At 34.9% G+C, this 5822-nt stretch overlaps 1 non-coding gene across 1 annotated transcript; it reads left to right on the top strand.

Annotated features, from left to right (window-relative positions):
• The first annotated feature begins 3106 nt into the window (after positions 1-3106).
• On the top strand, positions 3107-3216 carry LOC116861901. The gene has a single exon (XR_004381558.1). It is a non-coding gene; the product is annotated as a U6 spliceosomal RNA (small nuclear RNA).
• The last annotated feature ends 2606 nt before the right edge of the window (positions 3217-5822 follow it).

Below are 5822 nucleotides of genomic sequence, written 5' to 3'. Positions count from 1 at the left end.
TTTGAATCTATCAACAAATGATGTAACTTGGTGAATGTTCCATGTGTACTTGAAATGAATATGCATTTTGCTATTGGATGTAGTGTTTTATAAAGCTCAGGTTAAATTGGTTGATCATATCTAGATATTCATTTTCCTTATAGGTTTTTGTTTGTTTGTTTGTTTGCTTGTTCTATTAACCATTAAGAGAGAATAAAAGCCTTCAGTTATATTTCTAAATTTGTCTATTTCTCCCACTAGTTTTGTAAATTTATGTTTCATGTATTTTGAAGATCTGTTGTTATGTGTACGTTCATTCAAGGTATCTTTTTCATGAATTAACCCTTTATCCAATGTGATATGTCTTTATCTTTAAGAATATTTTTTACTTTGAAATATTTGATGATAATATCGTTGCATCACCTTTCTCATTCTTATTATTTACATATCTTTTCTCATCATTTTACTTTTAACTTCTCTGTGTCTTTATGTTTAAAGAGTGTTTCTTAAAGGCAGCATATAGCTTGGCCTCAGTATTTTACTTTAACATTAATAATATTTAGTAGTATTATTGATGGTGGGCTTAAGTCTACCAATGTATTTTTCTATTTGTTAATTGTTCATTTTTTCCCACTTTTTGATTAATTGAGAATTTTTAGTGTTTCATTTTTAATTGAAGTGTAATTGATATATAATATTAGTTTCAGATGTACAACATAATGATTCAACATTTTTGTACTTTTGAAATCAACACCACAATAATTCTAGTTACCATCTATCACTATGTAAGTTACAGATTTTTTTCTTTGATGAGAACTTTTACGATTTATTTTCTTAGCAACTTTCAAACTTGCAATACAGTATTATTGACTATTGTCACCATGTTGCGAATTATATCCCCATGACTTATTTAAAACTGGAAGTTACCTTTTGATTGCCTTCACTCATTTCACCACCCCCACTTTCTCCCCTCTGGCAACCACAAATCTAATCTCTGTATCCATAAGTTATATTTTGTTTTGCTTATTCATTTTGTTTTGTTTTCAGATTCCATGTGTAAGTGAATTCATATGGTATTTATCTTTCTCTGTCAGATTTATTTCACTTAGCATAGCATTCACTCATTTCACTTATCCTCAAGGTCCATCCATGTTGTCTCAAATGGCAAGATTTCATTCTTTTTTATGGCTGAGTAGTATTTCATTGTACCTGTATCTGTATCAATTTCACATTTTCTTTATCCATTCATCCGTTCATTCATTGATGGACACTTGGGTTGTTTCCCCATCTTGGCTATTTTAAATAATGCTTCAGTAAACAAAAAGGTACATATCTCTTTTCAATTAGTGTATTTATTTTATTTAGATATATATCCAGAGGTATAATGCAGGATCATATGATAGTTCTACTTTTGTTTCTGAGACATCTCCATGCTGTTTACAACAGAGGCTACATCACTTTCTGCCCCCACCAATAGTGCATGAAAATTCTCTTTTCTCCACATCCTTGCCAACACTTGCAATTTCTTATCCTTTTGATAATAGCTATTCTGACAGGTGTGAGTTGTGCTTTTGATTTGCATTTTCCTGATGATTAATGAGCTTGAGCATCTTTTAATTTGCTTATTGGTCATCTGTATGATTTCTCTGGAAAAATGTCTATTCAGGTCCTCTACCTATTTTTTGATTGGATTTTTTTTTTTTTTGCTTGCTTGCTTGTTTCTTTTGTTATTGAGGTGTATGATTTCTTTATATATTTTGGATATTAACTTCTCATATGTATTATTTGTAAATGTCTTTTCATTTTCAGTAGGTTGCCCTTTTATTTTGTACTTTGATGTACTTCTATTTGTTTATCTTTGTTTTTGTTGTCTTTGCCTTTGGAGTAGGATCCAAAAGAGTATCTCTGAAAGTGATGCCATGGATCTTACTGCTTTTTTCTTCTTCTGGAATTTTTATTGTTTCTAGTCTTACATTCAAGTCTTTAATCCACTTTGAGTTAATTTTTGTGTGTGGCATAAGATAGTGGTCCAATTTCATAGTTTTTGCATGCAACACATGAGGCCCTTTCAATCATGACAGCAATACCGTACTCCATGTAATTAGTGTAGAAAAATCATTGGATGTATGATTGTTAACTGACTGAGTGTGTAATAATTTACTTATTGTGTGGGAAACTTCTTATATAAATCCCCCAAATGTCTTCCTCCTGTTATCACACTCTTCTGTAATCTGCCACCCTTGAGTATAAGCTCGACTTAGCAAGTTTCTTTGAATGACTAAAATACAGTAAAATTAACAGGAACTCTCTTCTATGATTAGTTTACAATGGATTCCTCGCAGTCTCTTGTACTTTCTCTGCTTGCTTGTTATGATGAAGTAAGCCGTACTACAGAGAGGCCCATATGGCAATAAACTGAGTGTAAGTTCTTAGCAACAGCCAAAGAGAAAGTGAGGCTCCGATTGCAAGAGATTGCAAGGAATGAAACTTGCCAACAACCATATCAGTGAGCTTGGATAAGGGTCCTTCTCTGGTTGAGCTTTCAGAGAAAACCTCAGCCTCACTTGTCATCTAAAAGTAGACTTATGAGAGACTCTCATTTAGGGAACCCAGAAAAGCCATGACCAGATATCAAAACATTGTGGTTTTATAAATGTTGTTGCCTTAAGTCACTAAATTTTGGGATACTTTGTTACACAGCAATAGAAAACTAACACACCTTTCCTACCTACAATGTTTGGACATGCCTACCCACTCTTTAATGTGCTGTTTAAATCATGCTGAAGAGGGCCTGGGTGGCTCATTCAGTTAAGTGTCTGACTCTTGATTTCAGTTCAGGTCATGATCTCAGGGTGTGAAACAAAGCAATGCATGGGGCTCCACATTGGGCATAGAGCCTGCTTTAGATTCTTTCTCTTCCTCTCCATCTATCCATCCCAATCTCCTGTTCACATGCATACTCTCTCTTTCTTCTTAAAAAAACAACAACAACATATATATATATATATACACACACATATGTATATGTGTATATATATAGCACACACACACACATAGCCTTGGGCATATCTTCTTCATCTTCAGAAGTGAATTTCCAGAAGTGGAGCTGAGTTTAAAGGTATGAGCAGTACTCACTTTAGTAGTGCATCTGATAAAAACTTGGAGTGATTCAGAGAAGGTTAACATGACCTCTGCATAAGGATGACATGGAAATTCATACAGTGTTTCATAGCTTTTTTTTTTTACAAAGGCTTAAAAGCAATTCAGTGGAGGAAGAATAGTATTTTCAACAAATGTTGTAGGAATAATGGTACATCCATATAAGAAAATGACCTCAGCCTCAGCCTCACATTTCATATAAAAATTAACTCAAAGTGGATTATGGAATTCACTTAAAAACATGAAATTATAAAACCTTTGGGAGATATAGAAAGAAAACTGTTTTGGCATCTAGGTCTAATCAAAGACTTCTTAGACTTGACACTGAAAGCACAGTGTAGAAAAGAAAAAAAAATGATCAATTAAACCTCATCAAAGCTAAAAATTTATCTTTTGTGAAAGTCTAGGTGAAGAAGATGAAAACAAGCAACATACTGAGAGGAGATATTTACAAACCACATGTCCCACAAAGGAATAGTATCTAGAATATATAAAGAACACTGAAAACTCAGTAGCAAAAAAAAAAAAAAAAAAAAAATCAAATTAGAAAGTGGGCAAAAGGCACAAACAGACTTTTCAGTGAAGATGATATGCAAATGGCAAACACACACATGAAAGATGTTCAGCATTATGAGCCATCAGGGAAATGCAAATTAAAACCATAATGAGATATCGCTACATATGGATCAGAATGGAGAAAATAAAAAACAGTGACATTACCAAATGCTGGCAAGCATGCAGAGGCACTCGATTACTAATACATTGTTGGTGGGAATATAAGATGATATACCCACTTTTGAAAACAGTTTGGCAGTTTCTTATAAAACTAAACACGAAATTACCATATGAATCAAAAACTCTACTCTTGGTCATTTATCCCAGAGAAATGAAAACCGTATTCACAAAAGCACCTGTAGGTCAATACTCATAGTGGCTTTATTCACAATAACCCCAAACTAGAAAGAGCTCTGATGTCCATCAGTGAGTGAATGTTTAAACTGTGGTACATATACGCATGGAATATTACTCAGCAATGCAAATAAAAGAACAGTTCATACAGACAATGACTTAGGAGGGTCTCCAGGGAATTATTCTGAGTGAAAAAATCCAATCTGCAGATGTCATATACCATGTGATTCTTTGATATAACATTATCAGAGGTGACAACATTTTATAAATGGAGAACGTATTAGTTTTGAGGGGTTCAGGATATGGGAAGAAGGGAGTGGGAGGAAGAAGAATCAGATTGTAAAAGGGCAAAATGAGGGATTTTGGTGTTGATGGAATGGTTTTGTATCTCAGCTGTGGGGATAGATGTATAAACCTATCCATGTGATTAAATGGTATAGAACTAAATACACTCCAGATAAAACTGGGAGTATCTGAATGGCATTAGTCGATTGTATCAATGTCAATACCTTGGTTGTGATACCAGTTTGCAAGATGTTACTGCTGGTGGAAACTAGGAAAAAGATACATGGATCTCTCTCTCTATTACTCTCAATTGAATGTGAATCTACAATGACCTCAATAAAACTTCCAATTTTAAAATGGGATGAGCATTTTTTATTTTCTTAAACACATAGACAAATTTTACTCCAAGAAGAACACAAGAGTTTTTACTTCTACTCACCCTATAAATGAGTGAGTTCACCAGCACACTCACTATTACGGTTCCATTAATTCTTAGCCCAGGTTAGTATGACAGGAAATTCTATGCAACCAATATGAAGCAGGAAAAGAAAGTTGTTTTGTATTGGTGACAGCTTCACTTCTCCACAATTGTGTAAGAATTAGACAATTCTTATATAATTAATGACTTTTTAATTCCTTCCACTACATTGCACAGACATGTATCAAGTAAAACTCCATGACAGAAACACAGCAATCTCTTTTTAGAAATTAGCAGATCAGGCAGATTATAACAGTATAGGAACTCTTAAAATACTACCAACAAGGTTTATTCTGTGTCTAAATTAAAACCTGTATGTAACTATATCTGTATATTTGTATCAAGTAACCAAAATTATTCACTTTCCCGTGTCTGTGGGATATTAAGAATTTAACATACACACAACAGACATCTTTAAAAAACCTAAAGAACAGGAAACATTCAAGCCAAATTATTAGACCATAATGTAGTCAAAGCAGAAAAAAAGAAAACTTTGGGCCCCAAAAAACTCAGTCTGATTGCAATTTGAAAATAGTTTTCTGAAACCTCATCTATTAAAGAGACAACCCAAGCTGAAGGCATGCTTCCTTTGTAAACACTAAAGGTTGAAAGTAAACGATTGAGTTATTCAATTAAGGAGGCTATAAATTGAAAAAAGAAAAACAAAACACTGTGGTAGATGCAGAAATGGTCACAAATTCCTCCCCTCCTGGTGTCCACGCTCTTGGGCAGGTCCTCCCACGCTGACTGCTCTTGGCCATGGGCCCGCTTCAGCCAATGGACAGTGGGAGACATGCTCCAGGCCAGACTTGAAAAGCACATCTGGTCTCACTGTCTTGCTCGGACCACCATGTAAAGAGGCCGGGGTGAGGCTGCTACGTGTTGACAGCCATGTGGCCCAATCAGCCATGTCTCCCTGGCCAATAGTCTGCCAGCTGCTAGCCACATGACCGAGGCCACCTTAGATCTCCCAGCCACCAGCCCACTCACCAGCTGATCAGAGATGCATAGG

This window comes from Lontra canadensis, unplaced genomic scaffold, assembly GCF_010015895.1.
Source record: "Lontra canadensis isolate GAN:19392208 unplaced genomic scaffold, GSC_riverotter_1.0 scaffold208, whole genome shotgun sequence".
NCBI classification, from domain to species: Eukaryota; Metazoa; Chordata; class Mammalia; order Carnivora; family Mustelidae; genus Lontra; species Lontra canadensis.
This window is presented reverse-complemented; position numbering and strand designations above follow the sequence as displayed.